Here is a 27,862-nt window from a genome sequence, read left to right as displayed (position 1 = left end):
CACCCATCTATTCCCTCATTCCCTTGAAACTGGGCTATCCCTGTTACTTGACCCAATGAATAGAAATAAAACAAAATTAATTCTTTGTAACTTCAAAGGCTAAGCCTTAAGGAATCTGTAATATCTACCTTTACTTCTTGGAGCACTCCTTTTTGGGATCTAGCCACCATGCTATAAGGAATCTCAAGCAACCATGTTGAGACTCTATAGGAAGTAGAACCAAAATATCCTTAGCTGACAATCTCACCTGAACACTTAACCAACGCCCACCATCAACTCCCAGACATTGTTGTCATTTATCTTGAATATTTCAGGCTCTGTTGACCCTCAGATTATTGTAGTACCAGTGGTCACCACTAAGTCCAGTCAATACACAAAACTGTGAGAGAAGAACTGGTTATTGTTTTAAATCACTAAGTTTTGGAGCAGTTTGTTACACAGCACTATATAACCAAAATAGCTGACTACTTTTAATTGCACTGGCCATCTCAAAAAATAAAATGACAAGTTCAATTTTAAATTTGCTATTCAAGACACAGTCAGAAAATCAGAAGGTTTCTATCACTTAACCTAAAAGAATGTGGGTACAAAAATAGATGCTAATTCTAATCCTGTGGGTCACTCAAACTTTCACATAGATTAAATAAACAGCCTCACTGGATGACTTGAATACAGACTAGAGAATTGTTTGAGAAATAATAGGATGTTGAGAACAAGAATTACGACATTTGGGGAAGATCTGAATAATTCTGAGAACCTCTAACCTTCCAAATCTGACCATTTATTGTAAACAAAAGCAACCCCTCTTTCCCTGTCTGATGAAGCTGGCTCTGTCTCCTAGAATAACCAATATAGATGTCATAAAACATATTTACTCTCACAAGGATATCAATTATAATTTTGCTTCAATGTACTACCTCTTATAGGATCCAGACTCAAACTAAAGTCAGATCTCAACAAACCCTGAGGCATCAGTTATAGAATAAAACCAGGAAAAAAAAAAAAAAAGAGATTCACTGAAAGAACTGAAAGCTTATGCTAAATTAGGTCAGAAAAAAACTTGGAAAATACATGTGATAAGATCATACATCACAGAGGGAATAACATAATTCTGAATGAGGCTGCGTTTCATGCTATTAGTTTATTTACTAGAGATTCTAAAGTCAATGGATTCACTCAAGCAGATGAGAGTGGTTCCAAATAGCTGATAGAAATCTTGACTCATTGGTGGCCTACTATAAATAAAGTTGATAGTCCTGTAATCCCTTGGTATAATGTAGAAGGAAGACCCCAAAGATAGAGATAAAAGAATGTTTGAGCAAATTTATTATATTTCATTCACTCACCCACTTTTGAGAGGGTTCAAAAACATGCTGTTCAGCAAAAGATTGAGAAACACATTGATGAAAGGCGTGGCAGGACTCTTAAGAAGCACTTTAGTGGCTGCACTCTGTAAGCTAAATGTGAGAATTCAAGATACTGCCATTAAAGTGGACTTTCTGATTTCAGTAGAGAAGACAGAATGGCAGAACAAGCAGAAGCAAAATGGGCACAACTATAATAATAGTCACGGTCTTCATCTATTTTGTGTTATGGTAACAGAATACATGAGACTGGGTTACTTATAAACAATAGAAGTTTATTTGGCTTACGGTTCTAGAAGCTGGAAAGCCAAAAGCATGGTGCTGGCATCTGGTCGGGATTTTAATGTTGCATCATCCCACAGTGGAAGGCGAAGGGTAAGAGAGTGCAAGAGCAAGAGAACTAGAAGGGGTCAAACTTACCTTTACAAGTCCATTCTCATGTTAACTAACCTACCCCTAATCATGACATTAATTCATTCATGAGGGCAGAGTACTCAGGTCCTAATCACCCCTTATCAAGTTTCACCTCCAACACTTTGGGGATTAAGTGTCCAACAGATGAACTTTTGGGGACACATTTAAATCATGGCAGGCACCATGACTGAGGAGATGATCAGAATGGTTTGATCCATTGAATCTCTAGCAATGACCAATTGATCATGGGGTTCTTAAGATAGTTCATTAAGATCCAACTTGATCTGTATCATTGAAAAATTCCACATCTGGTATTAGAAGCTCAACTTGCATTATGACCCAATTCTGTGGCCTAATTCTGTTTACAGACCCAGAATCATTTGAATAAAAGAGAAACCCAGTACACTTGATGAAGAAGCCTACAGTTATATCACAACTATGTATTGCAAGTCATACCTCTATTGTTCCCCAAAGGAAGCTTTGGCCTCAAACATTATACTATGCAGTAGAAAAAGGAAGATACACAGACCCTTGCAGTAGCATTGGACTGAGTTATTGTGAATTATTATGAATTCTTGAGGACTAATTGTGGACCAAAGGTTGGACTGAAGCTGATAAATAGAGTTTAGGCCTGAGCCATCTAACAGTGGGTTCATTGGATACATTAACCCAATTTAGTTATTTTCCCAGTCCCTGAGTTCATAGTAGGAATAATATTCTCAGAATGCCTGTGGAATGAGAGGTTTATCAGAGAGGGACGAAAGGGAAGTTCCTAGAGCTCTCTGCCATATAATAATAGGTAACCCAAAATAATTCCAATTCCTACTAGAATGCAAAGATTAGGGCCACCAACTAAATCTTAGAAGATCTACTTTATCATTGTCCCATGTACTTTGCCTATTTAATCTGTGCAGAAGATGGATGGATCTGGAATAATGACAGTGGATTATTCTAAACTTAATAAGGTTTTTACTCCAATTATAGCTACTCTTCCAGATGTAGTCTGTATTAGTCAAAGTTCTCCAGAAAACAAAATCTATAGGATATATTGTTAATATTACATCATACTTTAGTATACTTTATACTCTAATATTACATTATACTTAAGTTACTGGATATGAATAAGTGTAAACATAACTCAAAGACTTTATCTCCTCTTTCGGGGAAGGAGTTCATGTGTTCTCAGTTGCAGGATAGTTGTATCATGTTATGTGGAATTATGACCTTATTATTGCCTATTTGGGGACTATGTATGATTTAAGAGATGCATATTAGTGCCAAGTTAACAGGAAGTGGACTTCCAAGAGTTAACTTTATATTTAAACTTGACTGGATCATGGAATGCTCAGATACCTGGTTAAACATTATTTCTGGCTGTGTCTGTGAGGATATTTTCACATAACATTAGCATTTGAATTGGTAGACTGAGTAGCAGTTTGCCCTCCTAAACACAGGTGGGCATCAACCAATCTGTTGAAAGCCTAAGCAGAACAAAAAGGTGAATGAAGGGAGAATTTGCTCTAGCTCTTGACTCTGGCTCTGTCACCCTAGTGCTTGAGCTGGGGCTTGGATCTTCTCCTGCCCTTGGCACTCATGGTTCTCAGGTCTTCAGACTCAAATTAGAATCTATACCATCGGTTCTCCATCTCTCAGGCCTTCTAGCTACAGCGTCAGCCTTCCTGGGTCACCAGCTTGCAGAGAATAGATTGTGGGATTTATCAGCCTCTATAATCACTGAGGGTAAATGTGAACAAATATATGTGAATACACACACACATGCACACACACAAACACACACATACACTTCTATTGGATCTGTTTCTCCAAAGAACCCTGACAAATACTGATACTGGTACTGAGAAGTGGGGTGGTGCTATAACAAATACCTAAAAATGTGGAGGCAGTTTTGGAACTTGGTATTGGGTAGAGGCTGGAAGAGTTTTGAGATGCATGCAAGAAAAAGCCAATATTGCTGTGAAAGGACTTTTAAAGATAATTCCTGTGAGGTATCAGAGAGAAAAGAGTAGAGCTGTAGAGAAAGCTTCCATCTTCTTAGATAATACATAAATAATCATGTACAGAATATGGATAGAAATATGAACTGTTAAGGCCACACTTTTGGGATCTTGATAAAAATGAGAAGCACGTTATTGGACAATGAAGAAAAGGAGATCCTGGTTATAAAGCAGCAAAGAGTTTGGGTGAATTGTGTATGTGTTCTAGTGTTTTATGGAAAGCAGAATTTGCAAGAGATAAAATTGGAAATTTAGCTGAGATTTCTTAGCAAAGTGTTGAAAGAGCAGTCTGATTCCTCCTGACTGTTTATTATAAAATGTGAGAAGACAGAAATTTATTGAAGACAGAATTGTTAAACAAAAAGAAACTAGAACTTAAAAATTTGGAAAATTCTCAGCTTGTTCATATTACGAAAAGTAAGAGAGTGTGTTCAGAAAAGAACACCAAGCGGGTGGCTGATTGAACTTTCCGTAGGGAGATTAGCATGGGTATGAACCACTAAACTGATCAGCCACCTCAACAGGGGCCAGAAATAGAGATGGTATTATACCAGCAAAGACACTGTCCATTTGAACTAAAGGGAACAGTAAAAGCAGGATGAAATGAAAAAAAAAAAAAAAAAAAAAAGCTGTCAAAATTCTTAAATTCTACAGCACCAGACCACAGGGATGTTTGGCTGCAAATATTCTTCAAGACAAGGGAAGAATAACCTTGAAGGCAATTCAGAGGTCATTGAAGCTGCCACTCTTACCACAGGCCCAAAGTGTACATGCCTTGGGGGAGTACAGATGCCTCCACCTCAATTTCAAAGGCCAAGACCAACACCCAGTAGAGTTATGTGGGTGGGGCCATCACCTGCATCCCAATGGGTCACACAGAGATGTCCAGAAGCTGTAGAGATGGAACCTCTTGGAACCATGGGGCAGAGCCACGGGCATGTGAACCCCCACCCAGCAGAGCTGTGGAGGTGGGACTGCTGCCCAGTGGGCCCAGAGGACAGAGCATTTAACCAAAAAAGATTATTCTCACTCCTCAAGATATAATGGAATTTATCTTGCTGAGTTTTAGACACCCAGCCCATCATCACCCCTTCTTTCTTTCCTATTTTTCCTTCTCAAAATGGGAATGTCTATCTTATGCCTGTTCTACCATTGTATTTGGAAGCACATAACTTGATTGGTTTTACAGGTTCACAGCTAAGCAAGAATTTTGCCTCAAAATGAATCATACCTCAAGTCTCACCCATAACTGATTTAGATAATATTTAGGGAGACTTTGTACATGAGACTTTAGAGTCACAGGGCTGTTAAGATAGGATGAATGTATTGTGCATGTGAGAAGGACATGAATTTTGGGAGGGCAAAATATTATGGCCTACATCTTTGTGCCACCTCCCAAATTCATATGTTGAAATTCTAATTCCCAAAAGGATAGTATTCGAAGGTGAAGTCTTTGGGAGGTAATTAGGTTTAGATGGAATCATGCAAGTGGAGCACACATGAGAAGATTAATGTCCTTATAAGAGAAGAAAGAAATAAAAGCATTTTTTCTTGACCATGTGAGCTGATTGTGCATCATGAGAGATGGAGTGAGAATGCAGCTATCCACAAGCCAGAAAGCAGGCCCTCACCAGAAACTGGGTCTGTCAGCACCTTCATCTTGGACTTCCCAGCCTCCAGAACTATAAGAAATAAAGTGTTTGTTGTAAAAGTCACATACTGTATGATATTTTTGTTACAGCAGCCTGAACTCACTAAGACAGAGTCTTTTTTTGTGGAATAAATCAGTACAGCCCCTGGCACCTATTGTGCAGATATCGATCTGTCTAATGCATTTTGCTCTATCTCAATTAGCAGAAAATACCAGAAGCAATTACTAAGTAACTTGTAAAACTGACAATTTAGAAGAAGATTCAGAGCAAGAGAAGGCTCTCCAGCTTGTCCAGCTCAGCCAGTTAAACTCTATGATTCTACAGATCCAGTGATGTTTGATTTGTGGTGGCTTCAGATGCTATATAAGGCTTGAGTCAAGACATGTTAGGAGAATCATAGTTGCAGCCCTTAGAGGTTGGTAGCAAACACACTCTCTTTTCAGAAAGTTGATGCTCTCCTTTTAGGAAGTTCTTTCTCAAAGCTCCTGAATGTCAAGAAGCTATGCGAACTGAGCTGTCTTCATGAAGCAGGAGTTGTCAGCTCTACCAAGCTATAGTCTCAAGCAGATTCTGCTGCATTCCATCATTCAGTAAATGTGGTACCTACGGAATTGGACTTGAGCAGATCTTTAAGGCATACATTACCCACAGGAGCCTGACACTCCCAGTATATTCACTCCTGCCCATTGCAGCCTCAAGACTCATGAGAAATCCCTATAATCCATTGGCAGAGAAGGAAAATCAAGTCTAATCTTTGGTGCAATTAAGAAATTGATTGCTGTGGCTTGCATCCCCACTAAAGGATGGCCTTGAAGGACAATGGAGAAAGGAAAGTTTTCTTGTAGATAGAATTTTAAGTAGTCAGTCTCATGATGTGAAGTCCAGGCTTTCGAAAAGAATAAGATTACCGGATCAATAACAAGTAGGTTTTAATGAGGAAAGTGCATCTCTAAATGGATCCAGAATATGAAAGTATTTGTGTCCCATATGAAAGCTCAGCAAAGAGCCCCATTGTGTAGGAGGTTCTCAATAGTCATGTGGTAAATCAAACCCCTGTAGACATCTGTCAGCCTCTTTCCAGACACTCTTGTGAATTGGTTGATGGATAATGTAGCCATGGTGGCAAAGACAGAAGTGATGCAGAGGTTCAAGAGCACAAAGTTAGTCTCAGGGATCACCATTACTGAGTGTACCAGGGTCCTAAACACTACATAACTGCCCGAGGACCAGCCTACTGTCTGGTGGCAATTGATTACCTTAGATACCTTCCTTTGGGAAGGGACAGACATTTGTCCTCTGGACTATATACTTATTCTCTATATAAGTTTTGTGTTTTGTTCATAATGTCTCCCACAGTCCCAAAAGGCATGCAATCACTCAATGCTTTGCTCATGACTATAGTAGTACACACAATGCTGCCTCCTAATTTTATAGCAAAAGTAGTAAAGTATTATCTAATGTTCATGACATTTACTTGTCTTTTCCAGTACCTTATCTCCTAGAAGTAGTTGGTCTTGCAGAACGATGGAGTGGCCCATGGAAGTGTAGGCTGTTAGAGACGACAATCTCTCAGGAGACTGAATAATTGTCCTAGGTAATATGTGCTCTGAACAAACGACAGACCAAAGTATGATGTCATTTCTCTCATAGCCACACTACAAAGGAGCAGGAAACAGTGGGTGGGAGGGTGTATGACTCCTCTCACTATCACAACTCACAATCCAAAAAAGTATTTCCTTTATATTTACACAATTCTGGATTTTGCTGGCTTCGGGGTCTTGATACCTAAGGATGAAATGCTTTCTTCCACAAAGGTAATGATTTGTCCATTGAATAGAAATGAGACTCCTGGCCACTTCATGGTCTTCAAAAAGAAAAGTGTTGGCTAAGAAAATCTTTCCTTATTACAAAGGAGAAGGAGGGCCTTTTGCCACATAATGGTAGTTAGGGACAATAAAAATGGAACCCAAATGTTTCTAGTACTGACATTTGTAGAGATAAGTATTAATGAAAAATGGCAAAAACACTAAATTGATCATACTTCCAAGACTCAAACCCCTAGAAATGAATGACTCACCCAGAAGACCCCAAGAAGCTGGATGCTGATAGAGGTAAAGGAATATGAAATGCGACATGGAGGAAGGAAGTTTTAAATGCCAACCGAACCTCATGACCCATCTCAGAAGCAAACACTGAAGAAGTTATCCACATTTTTCACTTGCCCTGGTATCTAGATATTTATTTATATTAGCTATTTTTATTTTTCCCTACTGTTTCATATGGGATATGTTCTTGGTGATTACCTTTACAAATTACACTTTAGCTTGCCAGTATCAAGATAGAATTAAGACTAGAGAAAATCTGTAACATAACTTGGAAAGGGTGCTATGACTGATAAGAATTTGAGTCTTCCTTTTTTGGAAGTAAGGGTGAGGTTTTTTGTTCATTCAAGAGGCAGGTTTAATTATATAAAGCAAGAGCCTATTATTGATACTATTCTCATTTTCTGGAAGCTTAAGGGGAATAGGAAGAGTAGGTATGGCGTTGAGTGAAAAACATGATGGAATGAGACAGAAAATGCAGAATAGTTCATTCGTTACTACTACAAATGCCTTCTCACATTCTTTCTTCGCAGTAGAAGCCACAAAGCTAAAGATGACATTCCCTTAGCTCTCTTGCAGCTATGGTTCTGCAAGTAGACTTACTTCATCAAGTAGATGCATCATTATGAAATTAGAAGGCTGAAACAATATCACAAGTGTCTGAGGACATTTGGCTTTTCTGGCATGGTGTAAGCAAATCTTCCTTCTGTGGTAGTTGTATCAGTGTTTCTCATGTTCACTCCCTAGCTTCATGGATGCTGAGCTTAAACGAGTAGCAGAAGCAGGGGACCAGCTGGAATAGCCATTTGGTAGGGTAGATAGATTATTTCTGCCAGTATATAGTATCCATGCCGGGTTTCCTACTTCTCCCAGACCCAGACCTTAAATAAACTACCTCATACCGTGTACTATATCAGAAGGGATGTGTTGCATGCAACTAAATTTCAAACATTCAAACAGAAACTATTACCTTAACAATATCTTTCTCTAGAAAGGCTCACTTCCTCTTCTTTGCACTCAGTGCCTGCTGTATGCTCTCATAGTTCATCATTTTTGTCACTGTAATATTTGATATTATTGCTCAACTGTCTCTTACCTCACTCTCTAGAATGGACATATTCTGATGACAGTCCCCTGTAATTTACCCGTATTCTGATGAAAGTATATTGTGTTGCATTTGGGAAACTCTACTCTCCCAGTCTCAGCCCAGGTGGTTAGGGCATGCGACCCAAACATGGCCAATCAGCATACTCTATGACCTTGGTTCAGGAGTACATTGTGACTCAGGGTCAGACCAAGGAGAGTATGCTTGGGACTTTATGTTAGAACTATTACAAACATGGCGCTCTTGCACTGGGCTCCCTAGGGTGACAGAACAGAAGTCTGGGATATCTTGACATGTTAGTATCATTTGAGAAGAAATTGAAAATTAAACCAACAGAAAGCAGAACTTGGTGGTGGAGAAAGAAACATTAATTCTGATGACACTATTTGACCATATTTTGAAAAAAAAAAAAAAAGTACAAACAAAATGTAAACATCACCTGAAATCCTGCCACTTAGAGATAATCTAAGTTAACATGTTTATGACCAGGCTTTCATCTATTTCTAGGTAAACACATACACATGTCATTTTTCCTAAATGCAATCATATTATGTATTTTTATTATAAATGTTTTCACTTTATTCTATAATTTTATTTACATCTTACTATTCCCTCTTTTTCTCTCCCCACTTTCATTTCTCCACCCCACCTTTCAGCAACAAATGCTAAGGGCCCAGTGTTTTTGCTTCTATATATTTCTTCATGACCAAACAAATAAAAATAACCTTTAATATACTTATTAGAATTATATTGTTATTGTTGTTTTTCTTGTTATAACAATGGCATTATATTGTGTACCTACTTTTGCATGTAGCTTTTCTCCTATAACAATATATTATGGAAATATTTCAGGTTAAATGATACAAATTTAATTCATTACAGGTGCTCCTCAACTTACAATGAGGTTATGTCCTGATAAACTCATCATAAGTTGAAAACATCATAAGTTCAAAATGTACTTAACGCACCTAACCTACTAAGCATCGTAGCCTATCCTATCCTACTTTAAACATGCCTAGAAGACTTACGCTAATCGATAATTGGGCAAAATCATCTAACACAAAGCCTATTTTATAATAAGGCATTGAACATCTCATGTAGTTAATTGAATACTACACCAAAAGTGGAAAAACAGAATGGTTGTAAAAGTACTTGAGATAGAGTTTCTACTAAAGGTGTATTGCTTTTGCACCACTGTAAAGTTGAAAACTCTTAAGTAGAACCATCATAAGTGAGGGACTGCCTTTTTTTTAATGGTTGCAAAATATTACCCACTGTGGATGCAGCATATTTCATTCAGCCCTTCCTCTATCACTTGGTATTTAGTTTGTTTCATTTCATTTATTTCATTCTTTTCTCTCTCGTCCACTGAAAAACATGCTAAAATAAAGATATCATTATATCCTGGTGTCTTTTTTTACCAGCCAAATTCCCAAAAGTGGGATTGCAGGGTCGAAAGATCCGTATGTTTCACTTTAAAGGCATATTGCCAGGTTGCTTTCCAAAGGGCTGAAATAATTTCCATATCCATCAGCAATGTGTGATGCCTCTTTCTCTTTGGCATATCACCAGGTCTGAGTGATAATACACTTAAAATATTTGCATTGTATCTTTAATTAGAAATGTTCCTGATTAGTATTGAGGTTAAGCATCTTTTCACATGCTTATTGACCATTTGGATTTGCTCTTCTCTAAATAAGTTATTCATATACTTTTCTATTGAGCTGTCTTTCTTTATTATTAATGTGATGATACACAAGATGCAATCAAAATCACACTATTTTAGGAAAATATGCAACATACATACGTATGTGTATATGTGTGTGTATGTGTGTAGGACAGATAAATGGCTAATCCTTATAATATACTAAGAGGGTCTTTGCGATTCTAAACTTTTGTCCTTAGACAATGGAACATGGCATAGAGAAGAATAAAAAAGCAGGTTGATTTGCCCAAAATTCTATAACTGTCACAACAGCATATTTGAGAAGAATTTGGAAATCCAGTGAAAAGCCCAGTGAAGAAGAGAAAGTTCATTCCAAAAATGAGACCAGAATAGGAAATGTGAACTGAAAATGATGAAGAGAAAAGAAGAGGCTGCAGCTGTAAATAATAATGAGCAAAGGCAGGGCTATTCAGGCTCAAAGTCAAGGGCAGGGGTGAACCCCAGTCTGAAAAAGGTCACCCCCCACCCTTTTATTCTGTGCCTTCTATGCTGTTCACCACTTTTAACCCCAGTGGGGTCATCTCATCAACTACACCATGCAGAGGCCCAGGTCTTCACTTGCTTGTTATTCCACAGCAGATCTAAAAGGTAGAGCACCTTTGTGATCTGTACACTTGGCAAGAAGACCAGAGTCACAAAAGTGTTTGCAGTAACTTTCAGAGCCTCCTCCACTCCCTCTATAGCTGCTAAGATTTGCTCATTGCCAGTCTGTCTTACATTGTTCAAGTTACCATGACAATACACCATTCTTCAATATAAAGATAACCTTACTGATTCCACTTCTTAATATGGTAGTTTAAATTGGTTTCCTGCATGTAAAATGGGTTGTTGAGACATAATCACAGATATTAGATATGGAAGAAACTTAGAAACCAGCCAGGTCAATACATAGCGTGTGCACACACACACTCTTCCTGTCCACATCCATGGCAGACATCACCAACTGACCACAGAACTCTCTTCTTTAGAGCCTGAATATAGCTCCAAATTTCTCTTTCATTTGGTGCTCTTTAAAAATGGTTCCAACTTCATATGTGAGATGAATACAATTTGCCTTCCCTGACCAACATTTTACAGAGATGGTAAAGGTGAGGATCAGAGGGGAAAATGTCTAGTAGCACAAAAGAAGTAAACAGTAGAACCAGGGAGAATGGCATAGGGAGATGTTTCGAAAAGAGAAGAAATTCAACTTACTGAGTGTGTTTGTGCCATGTTTAATGAGATGTTGTTCTTGCGGTTTTGAACATGTTATCTCAAGACAGAAGACAGTTCTACTCTGAGTGTGCTTCATTAGTTACTCTCTTGATCAGTGTCCTTTACAGACAACAGCACAGATATACAAGACAAAGTGCCAAGATCATGGCTCCAGCTGTAGCCAGAGGCTGAATGATGCTAACTAGGACACGAATGCAGTGTGATGAAAGCCACAACTTCTTCCCCTTATCTCTGTGCTCTCATCACCCACTTCCACTTCAGCATTATGACTTTGAGCCTATGCCCAGAAAGAATGGCACTCTTAAAGGAAGCTGCTATGCCTCATCCAGTAATGAGCTCAGCCATGTACAGACTTAATATGTATGAGAGCCAGTTAGCTCGGCCTAGAAAATCTTGCTCTAGAACCACATGTTGTATTAATGAAAAGTACTGTATTTTCCAATTTGGCCAAGAACTACCGTTTATCACAAAGAGCCAAATAAGAAAATGAGCAGCTCAGTATAACCCATCTGGTCTACCAGACACTATCTAATCCTCTCCCTGACACAAAACATTACCACCATCGCCACCGCTGATATGTGACAAGATTATGGCATAGATATAAGATTGCCATTGGTGATGACATTAAAGTTATCTAACTAATAGACACTCTGTTCTTTCACTGATTCATAGAATTTAATCACCATTTGCCATATGCTCTGTAATATCAGAGAGAGAGACTTGGGGAAGAAATTCAACAGCTTATAGTTAACAAATATGCCCGGACTTTGAGGTCAGAGAAACATCAATGCACATCCTGACTCTGTCACTTAATTATGTGACCTTAGACAAGTAATTTAACTTCTCTGAGACTCAAGTGCTTCAACTGTAAAATAAAATGTGGGTAACAATGAGATAATGAGAGTAAGATATGAGGCATAATTCTTGGCATATAGTAAACTTTTCATGAATGCTTAATATTATTAAATATTTTCATATTAAGAGTAAAAAGTAATGAATGGTAATATTTCTACTGTTGCTACCGGTAATAGTAGTAGACATTTGCTTGTCTCCCTCAGCCGCCATAATCACTTACCTTCACCACCCTTGCAACCCATTCATCACAAACTTTCCCAAATGATCTTTATTTCATTCCATTTCTCAGACAAAAGCCATCCTTCCTCCAGTTAGCCATAAGATGTCCTCTGGAGAGTTAAGTTCAATGTCTCCTTCTGGGACGCTCTCTCTCACCACCTAAGAGATGCCCTTTGTTTTTGATCTTCTGTACCATATTCCTTCTCGCATTTCTTTCATTCCACGTATGCTTATTACACGCCTATGTTGTGCTAAGCATTATAATCATGCTCTCTGCTATCAAGTGAGATTGCATTTGGGCCTTTGATTTGCTGGTCTCTATTTGCTGTGTTTTCCTGCCTCCCCCAGGGACTCACGTGGTTGGATCTTCTCTGTTTGGCAGATGTCAGGTTAAGTGTTGCCTCTGCAGAGCAGCCTTCCTTTATTCTGCTCTTCCAGTAGCATTCCCCACCTCTCCACCAGTTACTCTTCAATCTTCCTACTTTCTTTTTTTAAAATTTTTTTAATTATTTACTTTTTAGAGACAGGATCTGCCTCTGTTGCTCAGGCTGGAGTGCAGTGGCACAATCATAGCCCACTGCAGACTTGAACTTCTTGGCTCGAGAGATCCTCCCACCTCAGCAACTCAAAGTGCTGGGATTACAGGCATGAGGCACTGTGCCCGGCTCAATCTGCTTTTCTCATTTGTTTTCATTTTTCCATATTTCTTTCCTATTGGAAGGTAAACTTCATTAGAATAAGAATCTTGTGGATCGGGTGCCATGTCTCAAGCCTGTAATCCCAGCACTTTGGGAGGCCAAGGCAGGCAGATCATGAGGTCAGGAGTTCGATACCAGCCTGGCCAACATGGTGAAACCCCATCTCTACTAAAATACAAAAATTAGCTGGGTGTGGTGGTGCATGCCTGTAGTCCCAGCTACTCAGGAGGCTGAGGCAGAAGAATTGCTTGAACCCAGGAGGCAGAGGTTGCAGTGAGCCAAGATAATGTCACTACACTCCAGTCTAGGTGACAGAGTGAGACTCCATCTCAAAAAAAAAAAAAACAAAAAAAAAAAAACAAAGAATCTTGTCTATCTTGTTCATTGCCGTACCTGTACCCCCAGCATGTAGAACATTACCTAACATATAGAATGAACTCAATAAATAGTTACTGGGTAAATCAATAATTTTTGCTTTTTCCTTAAATATTATTAGAAGCTTCAGGACAATACCATCTAGAACAGGTATTACTTTTGTAGTCAATTTACTGTGCTTGAGACAGTATTACTCAACAGTTGAATAAAATAGCTGGTAATAACTAAATTCAATGGGAAGTATTGTTAGGATTTGAATCCTTGGCATATTCTCACTAGATTATAAGCTCCTTGGGGTAAAAGTCAACTCTTTTCATTGCTGTGCTTCCTGTAGTGCCCAGCAAGCACTATGAAATGCACTTTTATAATAAGAGCTTAGCTATGTCAAACGGAATTGAACAGTATAGCACAAGCATCTGCAGAAATGTTCAAACACCCGCAAGAGGCAACAATAAAACTGCAAACTCATACCCGCTTCCTCTGCAGCATTGGCTCGGATCTTAGAAAAGCACTATCTATAATTAGGATTTTGTTCTTTTTATATCCACAGTATAAGAAAGGAGCTCTTACTTTCTGGGTGGCTGGAAAAATAGAAAATAAACCACCATGTGAAACAAAAATGAAGATGCTAGAATTATTTTCATTTTATTACCAGATCCCTGATTAAATGTGCCTGTCTGCATTTCCTTATTCTTCAATAGACCCTCTTTCTAATCTAAGCCTTGTCATACCTGACCAAATATATCTTTTTCCACTGGAAATTTGGGCTGAAAACAAAGATAAGACAGGTTAGTGTCTAGGAAGCATCCTGTAGTTGCTGGGGCTAACGACCTTCTCATTAACTCATAACTCATCATAAGGAGGAAGGTGGTGGCTTCTATTTATTAAGTGCATACTATGTGACCAGTGCCAATAATATGTTAAGTGAGCCACGTGTATTAACCATGTAGTATTTTACATATATTAAAAAAGAAAATGCCAAACCTGATACTGGTGAAGTCTGAATACTGCCTAATAGTTTGGCTGATAGTATTGTACCAATGTCAGTTTATGGTATTGATAATGTACTAATTTATCTAATATATTACAGGTTAGGAAGCTGGCAGAAAGGTGCAAGAAAACTCTCTCTACTCTTCTTATAACTTTCTGTGGGTCCAGAATTATTTCAAAATAAAGGTTTTTTGTTTTGTTTTGTTTTGTTTTGTTTTTTAACAAAAGCAAATCCTGGGATGGACACAAGGAGGTTAAATAGCTTGCCCAGATCACAAAGCTCAAATGTGAAGGGGTGGGTCCATTCACCTGGTTGGAGCCCATGCGTTAACTACCATTACACTACTTACAGGCCATGCTCTCAATTTCTCACCGTTATTCCTCTCAAATAACACAAGCTAAGGAACTTGCTCCATGTTGTTCCTTACCTTGGCTACCAGGAAGCTCAGAGCTAAGTGATACTAAATTACATCATCTATTGCCTATTATTGGAATATCAGCTTCATTCCTCTTGGGTCAGTTTCCTTCTAACATCCACCCACCCTGTACTTTCTCTTAAATTCATTTTTATCTTTTTTTTTTTTTTTTTTTTTTTTTTTTTTTTGCTTTTGATAAGTTGCAACTCCTTTGAAAAATGATTCCAGATTACAAATAAAGTTAAGGCTCTTTCTCCCCAAACTGTAACAATACTCTTACCTTCAAGTTTGTTTTTGAACCTAGAGATCAATTCATACCACTCGGCCAGCATCCCACAGTACAGATGCTAACACTAGAGAGGTAACCAAGCAAAAGTCTAGGTATAAATCGATGGCCTTATGATTGCAAAAGGTGACAGGCCTTTCCTATCTTTATTTTGTTTTCTCAAAATTAAATACTTGGCAGGGTTTTCCTTGAGCTAATTAGCATCTCTTCTTAACATTTTAAGTAACTGCTCATTTAGAGCAGTGAATGATTGCTCTGAGATTAGAGTGTAGGGAAAATCTTTCTGTTGGGAATAATCTACTTATGTCGCTGTTTGTTTGAAGCAGAGATAAACAGAGATTTTTTTTTCCTTCTCAACATGCCAGGCATAAGAGAATAGGGTGATTAATGAAACTCTGCTTTTCACCAATAAATTTCTGACTTCAGATACGAGCTCAGAGTTGACGAGTTTTTTGAGTTAATAAAAAAAAATTTTAACCCATGAGAAAAGAAAACGGCACCATGTAGATTCTAGAGCCCATTTAAATCAGTTATATTGTGAACTATTTTTGGTTCTTAAAATGGCTTAGGTAATTTTTCATTGACTCTACTGGGAATGCCACTTTGTGCTCTGTTATTTATAATCTGCAGAAATTAATTATGCTGCTAATTAACAGCTTGCAAACAAATTATTGCTCAAGGAGGTATTTATTCAGTTATGAAAGCACAACTTCAGGCTTCTATGTAGATCCTTTCTGACAGCTCTTTTATTTCTTGCTTTTGTTTCTGAATTTTTCTGCTTCTAAGATTCAGTGAAGTTCTACTTGGAGGGGTGGGGATTAGTCAGGATCTCAGCAGCCAGGAAGTGTGTCAACTACTCTACTGGGAGGAGGAGAAAGGCAAAAGGGTTGCACAGCCTGCCTAATGTGTGCCCTGGGGTTGATAAAGAAATTCCTTATGTGAGTGGTGGTTCCTCTAACAACCACTACAAGGCTTCCCACCTCCACTTTTGCATTTTCCAGGCTCACAGGAGAGCTCTGGAGACAATACTGGCATCAGATAAGGGGAAGGTAGAAATGTAAGCATGTGCCACATAGACGACTACACCCCACGCACATGCTTATGGCAGACAGTAACTGATCAGATTCAGCGCCAGACTCTGAATCCTTTGACACAGCGTTCCAGGTAGGCATTACCAACTGTTGCTATCTCAAGTAGGAGGAAAGCACCAGTGAGAGTGGGTGGCTTGATATTTCTAACTCATGCGAACAACTCTCCATCCATCACTATGCTGTGGGATTGACCAGTGGGATGGGGAAAGCTGTAGATTAAAAAGCTCTTTCTCTCTTGGCACGATCTCAAAGGGACAATCAGGACACTGCCTGACTCTAACTGACCCCGCCTGTCCTGCCCAATGAGACACAACATTATTGGGTCCTGGTAAGAACATAAAGAGCTGGTATTAGTCTGTTCTCGCACTGCTATAAAAAAGAATCCGAGGCTGGGTAATTTATAAAGAAAATAGGTTTAAATGGATCATGGTTTTGCAGGCTGTACAGAAAGAATGATGCTGGCATCTGTTCAGCTTCTGGGGAGGCCTCAGGAAGCTTACAATCATGGTGGAAGACAAAGAGGGAGCCAGCACTTCACATGGCCGAAGCAGCAAGGAGAGGAAGAGGAGGTACCACACACTTTTAAACAACCAGATATCACAAGAACTCACTATCGCCAATGACTGCACCAAGGAGGATGGTGTTAAACCATGAGAAACCACCTGCCCCCATGATCCCATTACCTCCCATAAGGCCCCACCTCCAACACTGAGGATTATGATTTGACATGAGATTTGGGTGGGACACAGATCTAAACCACATCTGAGTTAGTCCCAGGGGATGGGCAAGAGAAACAGGCCACGACCCTGCAAGGGGCAAGGAGGCCACAAGCAAAAGTAAAAAGAACTCTGGGCAGGGGTTAATCTATCTGGTTCTGAGTCCTTGCATGCCATTCAATGACTGTGAGATCCTGAGTAAGTTACTTCCCTATCTGGCCCTTAGTCTTTCTCCCTCTGCCAAATGAGGGAGATGGGATCAGGGCCCCTGGGGTCCCTCCAGCTCTGCTGTCCAATGTTCCAATGCTGCTGCTGGTGTTGGATGCACGTGGAGCCAGCGAAGGCCGGGTCTCTTCCAATCAGTAAAATGAAGGTGCTAACGAAGATTGTTCTGGTACCTAGCTAAGGGAGCACAGAGCTGGGTTTGTGGATCCAACTGAAGAATGCTGAGGACAATAGGAGAAAAGCAAGTGCAAGTGTGGTCACCATGTTGTCTTTGATGGTTGACACACACCTAGCAGCATTTACCCCCAAATTCAAAGGAACCAAATGCACCCTGTGGTGCTGGAGACACTTAGTCTCTTAAACTCCCTTCACTTCAGCATCCCTCCAAGCACATCTTGCTCCTTCCAACTAACCAGCCACCTTTCTTCCAATCTAGACCTCAAGGCCTCACCTGTTCTAATCAAATGGATTCGTTGCCTTTCAGCATCTGTCTTAAAGCCAAGAAACAAGGACCCACATTCACTTTATCAGAAAAGCCCAGAACCTTGGTCACTTGTCGCTGCAGTTAAACACTTCCATGCTGCCAGGACCAGAATTCTGCCACAAGCCAGACCAGACGTCCCTGCGGGGTAAGCCATCCTCTCGCATCTCACAGAACTCAAGGCTGCCAGTCCCTGCGACAGCGCCCTCTTCCTGCTTTCGAACCTTAACTCTCCATTTTCAAGGAAACCAGATTTACTCTGAAAGAATAAATCTGACCTTAAATTTAATGTATTCTCTCCAGCTTACAGGTGACAAATTGTCAAGAGTCAACAACTGAGTGACATTTTCTGAATTCCAACCAACAGATTTAACAATGTCCATGAATACAGCACATTTTATCATAAAATTTCCCCTGTACATTATCTTCCTTGAAGTTTACAACCAGCCTATGAGCTGAGAGTGCTATAATCCCCGTTTCAGAGATGACCTTCGGAAAGGTGAAGCAACAGGTCTCAAGTTCCAAAGCTGGGAGGTTGCAAAGCTGGGTCTTGACTCCATGACTTATGAGAGTCAATCCTGTTCTGGCCCCACACCATAGGCCCCTCTGATGTGTCATTGCTCAGTAACTTGCACTGGGAAACTGAGGAGCGAATTTCAGGCCAATGAAGTATCCATGAAACTTCCTTTTTCAGATCCCCCACCAAGCACTACCCTCGCTGTCTGGAGGGTCTTCCAGCCTTCCGGGAAGCCAAATGCAGCAAAGCAATGAACATGGACTGGATTTGAACTCTGGTCCTAACCTGATTAACTGCCTGATGTTAGACAAGCTCCTTAAATGCTTTGAGCCACAGTTTTCTTTTCTGGAAAATGGCAACGATAAACTCTTACCATGCACAGAGAAAGATGTACAAAGATGTTGGTCACAATCTTGTTTACTATAGTAAAAACAGGAAACAATGTAATTATACATCAGTAGGAGACTGAACAAATAGACTGATGTTTAGTCATAAGATGGAATACTCTGCCACATTTAAAATGAACAAACTAGATAGATAATAGACAGATAGAGATAGATAGATAGATAGATAGATAGATAGATAGATAGATAGATAGACAGATAGAGATGATAGATACAATTAGGTGGATATATCTAACAACCCAGGAGTGAATACAGTTTATGTGTCTATCTACTAGAAGAATAAAAGTATGGTTGTGAATGATATTCAACAACCTACTGATATCGTTTCCTCTGTGGAGGGAAAAAAGTAAAGGCACATGAGTAGAAACGTTATGTTTCTGATATAAGCAGTACATGATTGCCTTTAGGTCCAGTTCATGTCTCTAGTAAAGTTTCGGTAATTTGGGGTTTTTCATGCTGAATCCTATTTTAGATGTACCATGAAAGATCAATATTTAAAGGAACCTTTGATAATTTCAGCCTTAGCAAAGAATCCTTCTGTTATGTAATTAGTCAGCCCCTGATTCTGTCTATAGCTTAGACTAATAGTTCAAAACTGTTTTCCAAAAGATACTTTCATTGAATGTATATTTAGCGAAGGCAAACTGTGCCAGTCACTGGGCTAAGAGAGGCATACAGAGATAAATGAAATAGATATGGATCCTGCACTCTGAGAGCTTACAGTTGGGGAAAAAATTAACAAGTAAATCGTGCTAAATTCTGTGAAAGAAATGAATATGGTGTTATAATTTTATTTATTAAACACATATATATGATTTTAGGTGGATAAATCCCAAAAACTAAGGGTGAATAAGGCAAAATGCAAACAATATGTATTATACAACATATGGTAAAAATCTCATATTTTAATGTGGCAGAGCCTCAGTTATCTATTGTGTATAATAAACTACTTCAAAATTTAATGTCTTACAATAGCAACTTTACTATGTCTCACAGTTCTGTAGGTTGACTGGATGGTTCTGCTTTCTGAGGTGTTGACTGGGGTGTGGAGATGGTTGGAAGGTCCAAAGTGGCCTCACCCATAAGCTGGGCAGTTAGTGCTGCCTGCCAGCTGGGACCTCACCTGAGTCTACCATCCAGTGGCCCCAGTTCTTGCCCACAAACGCCTACTTATTAGGCTGCCTGAGCTTCACCAGCATGGTGGTTGGGTTCAAGAAGGAGTGTCCCAAGTAGAAAAGATGGAAACTTTGTACCTCCTAAGGTCCAGCCCCAAAATGACACTGGGTCACTTTTGCCACATGCCAAAATAAGTCATGGGCCCATCCCAGATTCAAAGGTATGGAAATTCAGTTCTACTTGTTCATGGAAAGACATACAAAGAATTGATGGCCACCTTCAGTCCACCACCCAGAGGTAAGGATTGCTTGTACTTAAGAAACACTGGGTACCACGTCTTTTTCTTAGATAGTAACCATGCTTGTAATCAAAATGAAGTTTCTAAGAAGTCCTGAAGTAAAGACCATTGTTTTACTTACCTTTATACAAATATGTTTCACTTATTTCAACCTGTATATATTTTTTACTTTTATAACCCAGTGTTTTCCAAAGTTAGTTGACCAACGTACTCTTTTCATTCACAGAATGCCTAGAACTAGCGTTTTTGCACTCAGTTTGAGAAATGTCTGTTTTAAATGAAATAGATTTTTGTAGTTTTGAGTTGCTTAAAGCAGGGTCCAAATGACAGGTATCTTGTGTTCCTTAGAGTAAAAGTTCTTCTGCATAAATCAGAAAAATTAATAAACACTGCAACACAGTCTGCATGACAAATCCCAGACCTGAGACAGGGAGGGGCCTTCAGCAAAGAGGGAAGGAAGGGGATCTGGGTTTTGTCACCTGCTCAGGCCTCCCCGGACTTTCAGCATTTCTCTATTAATGCTTCTGGCCTAGAAATGACAAACTCTAGAATTTAATTTGCATCTGCAATAAAATTCTACGAGTAAAATGCCCTCAACCTGTAATACTACAACCACCTGGACAATTATTAGAGATGAACTGCTGTGAGTCATATGGAAGACCACTGTACCCCTCTTGAACGCAATCTAGCATCCAGCAGACAGGCTGTGATGTTCAGCAGCCTCGGCTGCCATGTTACAATTGAATTACAAGTGGGGAAACAGCTCTGTGCTGATTTCATAATTATCATGATCTACTATTATGATCCATCACCAACGGAGCAGTCGGCAAAGCCGCAATAAATCATCGTTATTTATATTGCAACAAATCACATGGAAGTATCATCAAGAATCATAATTCACACTCACTTCAGATGGTAATTACCTATATATGACTGTCTAGGTATGTCATGAAAGTAACACAAGAAAAATAATTATAACCCTTGCTGTCTTGAAGACTTGGTTTCTCTAAACAAGCGTTCAAGCTTTGCAAGGAAGAGAGCCAAGTTTTGCTATTTCTTTCCCCCAATATCTTTTCTGGGTTTTAGGGGATCACATCAGAAGTGAGCTGAGTTCTAGTATCCACCTTTAAAATGAACACTGACCAACATTACAAGCTCTTAGACTTGACAATATTCTTGTGAAAAACAGCTAGAAAGATTGGGAATATTTATCCCGGTGGAAATATGACTTGCAGGAATGAAGTATTTGGAGGACTGTCCCACAACTGTGCTGCCTCTAGAAGAGTTAAGCTTTGTCTCCACCGGCGTACAAGTAGGGACTAGACAGGATTATGGCTCCAGATGAAAGCTGGGTTAGATAAAACATTTTCACATATTTTTTAGCCACCACATTCTCAGAATCAGTAACAGTGCTGTGCTGGCCATATTGGAGACTGAGGAAAAAGGAAACACCAACAGTACTGATATCTTGTCTTCACTTAAAATATTACAACAAAATTGTGATATTTTGTTCATCTTTTTGCATTAATTTTAATTTTAAAAAATATTGGGGTAAAGTATTACTTATCTAAATTACTGGTTTTGAGGTGTTCCTTTAGATTTTGCAACCTACAAGAGTGCCACAGGTATTCATGCTAGTCCCACCCTGTTGAATTTTCTCAATAATTCCATAAAATAGATATGATTATGATCCCTACTGTAGAGATGAGAAATCTGAGGCCCTGGCAGGTTAAGTGACTTGCCTAAGCCATGCTCTGGACAGCCCTGAAACTTGCTAGAGTAAGAACAACTCACAGACTTCTTTTGTCTCCTCCTTTATTCCTACACTACATTGCTGAATAATGAAGCTGAATTAGAGTGATTTTCAGTCCGAAGGAAGAGACCTACAGTAACAATGGACCATAAATTAGAGGAAGAGATTGGCCTTATGTGCAGCCCACTTCGTTATTCACCATAGAGCAGGAACGCTTAACAAAGGGTCTACCACCTTTACAGGGTCCAACAACGAGCAACTCTCCCAGTGTTATCTAAAAAGGCATGTGTGCGTGTGTGTGTGTGTGTGTGTGTGTGTGTGTGTGTGTGTGTGTGTTGGCCAGAGGGGGTCTACAGATGTCATCAAATTCTCAAAGTGATCCTTGACTTCCAAAAGTTTAGAATCACAGCTATAAGAATTTGGATAACTTTCACTATGAAGTCTTACATTAAATGATCTGGAAACTATCTTTGAATTGTATCTATCACAACCAAGGTGTCTCCAAGAGAGCAACATGCGGTTATTGGAACCAAATATTGTTCCTCTTTACAAGCTTGGTTGGGCATAAGTTATTAACAGTCCCCCAATAAAATCACTTTAGAGATCACCTAGTTTTAAAACCCAATGTTAAATTCATTTTATTTATATGTCACTAAAATGAGGCTCAGATAAATGGTGTGACCTGTCCCCTGTCCCAGCTGGGTCATCACAGGGCTGAGTTAAAGCTAAAACTAGACCCCTGAGCCCCCTTCTCCATTCAAGCATCTGACTTTCTCTGGATGAACACACTTAGGACCCAGTTAACTCAGGTGTGAGTGACCAACAATACTGGCATGCTCTAAGGTCTGAGCCACTGGTGCACATAAGCTAATGGTTTATGTACCTTAGCCTCAACTCACCTGGGACTCAAACCCTAAGCCACCACTTCTTTGCATCTTCTTTCTAATATAGACAATTGTGAAGCTTTTGTGAAGACCTTCTGCACTAAACCAGAGACTCCCTTTAGTTTGGGATTTGGAACCAACTACCCTGTAACTGGCACCACTCCCCAGAATCTTACGACTACTCTCTCAGGGCCCAATTTCTTTGTTTTTTTTTTTTTTTTTGTGTTTTTTTTTTTTTGTTTGTTTTTTTTTATTATCAATTCTTTTTTTTTTTTTTTTTTTTTTTTTGTTTTTTTTTTTTTTTTTTTTTGATACTTTTTAAGTTCTCTTAGCCGGGTACATGTGCATAACGTGCCGTAGGGGTTTGCTTACATTGTATACCTTGTGCCATGTGGGTGTGCTGCACCCATCAACTCATCAGCACCATCAGGTCATCATTGTATATCATGTATAAAACTCCTCAATGCAATTCCTCCGCCCCTCCCCTTCCCCGATGATGGGCCCCAATGTGTGATGTTTCCCCTTCCCGAGTCAAGTTCTCCTCATTGTTCAGTTCGGCCACCTATGAGTGAGAACATGCGGCTGTTTGGTTTCTCTTCGTTGGATAGTTTGTAGAAGAATGCATTGGTTTCCAGCGCATCCACTGTCCCTACAAGAGCGATGCAAACTCATCCTCTGTTTTTGATGGCTGCATAGTATTCCGTATGGTGTATATGTGGCCACATTTTTAACTCCCAGTCTGTCACGAGATGGACATTGTTGGGTTGGATTTCCAAGCTCTGGCTTGCTATGTGAAATGCCGCCAATAAACAGTATGTGTGCAGTGGCGTCTTTGTGTAGTTAGAATAAGTTTATAATCCTTTGGGGTTCAGTACCCAGTAGTGGGATGCTGGGGTCATATGGTACACTGTAGTTCTAGATCCTTGAGAATTGCCATTACTGTTTGTCCATAATGGTTGAACTCAGTCTTACAATCCCACCAACAGGGGGTAAAAGTGTTCCTATTTTCTGCCACATCCTCTCGGAACACCTGTTGGTTTCCTGATTTTTTACCCCATGATGTGCCATTCTTAACTGGGTGGAGATGGGTATCTCATGTTGTGGTTTTGATTTGTCATTTTCTCTGATGGCGGAGTGATTGATGAGCCAGTTTTTTCAGTGTGGTCTGTTGGCTGTATGAATGTCCGTCCTTTTCGGAGAAATGGTCGTGTGTGCATATGCGTTCTGCGCCACTGTTTGTTGAATGGGGTTGTTTGTTTTTGTTTTGTTTTTTTTGTGTCTCCTGCGAGCGGCCGGGAGCGAGTCCGTTTTCTTGTATGATTGTTTGAGTTCTTGTAGATTCTGGATATTAGCCCTGTGTCAGATGAGTAGGGTTGCAAAAATTCCTCCCATTCCTGTACGGTTGCGCGCTGTTCGACTCTCTGAATGGGTGTTCTGTTTTGCTGCTGCAGAAGCCTTTAGTTTAAGTCTAGATCTCTTGGTCAATGTGTCTTGTGTCCATGCTGGTGTTTTTATGGACAAATTATGTGTCTATATTTTTATCTATTATGTTCATCTATGTAATATTAATCAGTAAGTTATTTGTATAGGAATGAACTTCCTTTATTCAATCTGCTTCAAGAGAATAAAATACCTCCAGGAATCGTAACTTACAAAGGGATGCTAAGAGGACCTCTTCAAGGAGACCACGTACAAAACCGACTGCTCAAAGTGGAAATCAAGAGGACACAACAAATGAAAGAGCCGTACCGATGGCTCCGATGAGATAGAAGAATCAGAGTATCGTTGAACAATGGTCATACTGCCCAAGGTCTATTTTTATAGACTTGTCACATGCTCATCCCCATCAGCTACCAATGCGTTGATTTCGTTCAACAGAATGAAAAAACGCTTTTAAGCTGTCCATATGGAACCAAAAAAGAGCCGCATGTGCCAAGACAATCCCGTAAGTCAAAGAGGACAAAGCTGGAGCGTCACGCTACCTGACTGTTCAAACTGGCTTATACTCCAAGGGCTACGGGAAGGGTAACCAAAAACAGCGCCGATGGTACTTGCCGTACCAAACAAAACAGCGATATTAGACGCAATGGAACGAGAACAGCAGTCCTCGGAGAATAATACCACACATCTCAGGCTATTGATCTCTTGGAACAAACCTGAGAGACACAAGAAACTGGGGAAAGGACTTCACTATTTAACTAAATGGTGCTGGGAAAATTGGACTAGCGCAGTAAGTAGAAAAAGCTGAACTGGGATCGGCCTTTCGCTTACTCCTTATACGAAAAATTAATTGCAAGATGGATTAGAGATACTTAAATGGTAGACCAGACCAAACACCATAAAACCCTAGAAGAAAATCTAGGTGGTACCATTTAGGACATAGGCATGGGCAAGGACCTCTGGGCCCAATTTCTAAAGAATTTCTCTCTGAAGCCAACATGCATAGTGGTGATTATTCTTTAAAAATAAAGAGAATCTGGCTTCAAAGAGTGCACGTGAAGTCTGGTCTTAGAAATGGTAAATGATCTCATTTAGAAATAAAATGGCTTGATAGCATGGTTTTCCAATAATTAAATTAAGGAATGCAAAAGAAACAGAGCTGAAGATGGCAGGACTGGACAGATAAGCTTTAATGGGGTCTCAGACCTCAAGAAAGAAAAACGATTTAACAAGGTAGAAAAAAGGTATCAGACAAAAATCACTAATAAATGTTATCAACAATTTGAAAGTGGTGAAGTTCCCATGTACAGTAGCCTGTCATGTGTTCAAACTCATTGTGAGCCAAAAACTTCTGGGCACACTGTGGGACACACACAGAGAGAAGAAATAGCCACTGTTGGCCAGGTGCAGTGACTCATGCCTGTAATCCAAGCACTTTGGGAGACCAAGGTGGGTGGATCACCTGAGGTCAGGAGTTCAAGACTAGACTGGCCAACATGGTGAAACTCCGTCTTTACTAAAAATGCACTGTTGGCTGGGCATGGTGTTTGGCACCTGTAATCCTAGCTACTAGGGAGGCTGAGGCAGGAGAATCACTTGAACCCAGGAGGCAGAGGTTGCAGTGATCTGAGATCATGCCATTGCACTCCAACCTGGGCAACAGGAATAAAACTCAGTCTCAAAAAAAGAAATAGTCACTGTTCTTGGGGAGTTTACAATCTAGTTGCTTTGCTAAGCATAAAGCATAGCAATCAACCAGTGAATAATGTGACATACTGCATAAAAATGGTGCCATTATCTTGGAGAAGAGAGCTACCAGTATGAGTTGAAATAGCAATGGGAGGCAAGGCCTCCATTTAAGTAAGCCCTAACTATAATCTGCTAGGAAGGTATTTACCACCTCCCGTCCTGTGCGTGCACCTCTGCACTCTACTACAGTCCGAAGTTGTCTTTCAGTATCAGGTTAATTCAAAATGAACTTGTTGTACCAGTTGGTGCAAAAGCAATTGCAAAACTGCAGTTTTTATATATCCAAAGGCCAGAAAAGGGACAAATATGTTACAAGACTATGGGTATTCTACTAGCTAGGACTGCATGTAGATTAAAATACAACATTAGGCCCTTTTTTGAGAAATGTCTATTCATGTCCTTTGCTCATTTATTAATGGGATTTTTTTTTATTTTGTAGAGATGGGAGACCCCTATGTTACTCAGGCTGGTCTGTAACTCCTGGGCTCAAGTGATCCTCCTACCTTGGCCTCCCAAAGTACTGGGATTACAGGCATGAGCCACTGTGCCCAGCCCGTTTGATTTTTTAAATTATTGAGTTATTTGAGTTTCTTGTATAGTCCGGAAATTAGTCTCTGGTCAGATGAACAATTTGCAAATATTTTCTCCCATTCAATAGGCTGAAATGATAAACACTTAAAGTGCTAGATACCTCAAATATCCTGACTTGATCATTACATGTTATGCATGTAACAAAGTATCACATATACCCTAGAAATGCATGAAATATCATGTATCAATTTTTAATGCAGACAAAAATATTAGGCAGTCAGAGGTATTTTGAATTTATTTCTCAGATCTTTGAGATGATAAAGGAAAATAAAAAGTCGACTGTATATCTGGAATAGAACATTGCACCAACATATTTCTTTTTCTTGTCTTATTTTCTTTTCTTTCTTTCTTTTTTTTTTTTTTTTTTTTTTTTTTTTTTTTTTTTTTTTTTTTTGTTTGTTTGTTTGTTTTTGAGAAAGGGTCTTTTTCCCATTGCCCAAGCTGGAGGGCACTGGTATGATCATGGTTCACTGAAGCCTTGACTTCCTGGGCTTAGGTGATCCTCCCATCTCAGCCTCCCAAATAGCTGGAACTACAGGCATTCACCACCACATCCAGCTATTTTTTTGTTTTTATATTTTTAGTAGAAATGGGGTCTCACCATGTTGTTCAGACTGGTCTTGAACTCCTGGGCTTAAGTGATCCTCCCTTCTCAGCTTCCCAAAGTGCAAGGATTACAGGCATGAGCCGCCACACCTAGCATATTTCTTGAACGTGCCCTCTTACACTCACACCTAGAAGTAGAAATGTATAAACAGGAGGCTGGGAGAGCCATAGACACCAGAGGAGAGCTAGGGCTACCACAGCTGGAGGAAAAATAGTAAACCAGGGAGGAGGATACATTGGAAAAAAATGAAGAATTCTAGAGGAGAGAAAGAGTTAAAAAGACAGAGAAACTGAAAAGGGAAGAGAGGTGTAGAGGGGAACTCAACAGGGCACGTGCTGGGCTCAGGTCTTGGTAGTGAGGTCACTGTGACTTCACAGAGCACAAACCAGAGCAGGGATTGATTGGATCACCACCACAGACAGTTTCATCACCCTCTACCATGCCATCTTGCCCCCATATGATGTAAATTTTTATCACTAGAAATATCAACAAGTAAGAGCTTTCTGAACTTCTGTTTTTGTGTCTATGAGGTATGTGCAGCAAAAGTGATGAAAACAC

This window comes from Rhinopithecus bieti, unplaced genomic scaffold (genome assembly GCF_001698545.2).
Source record: "Rhinopithecus bieti isolate Rb0 unplaced genomic scaffold, ASM169854v2 scaffold_13375, whole genome shotgun sequence".
NCBI lineage: Eukaryota > Metazoa > Chordata > Mammalia > Primates > Cercopithecidae > Rhinopithecus > Rhinopithecus bieti.
The sequence above is the reverse complement of the archived record's forward strand: the minus strand, read 5'-3'. Positions refer to the sequence as shown.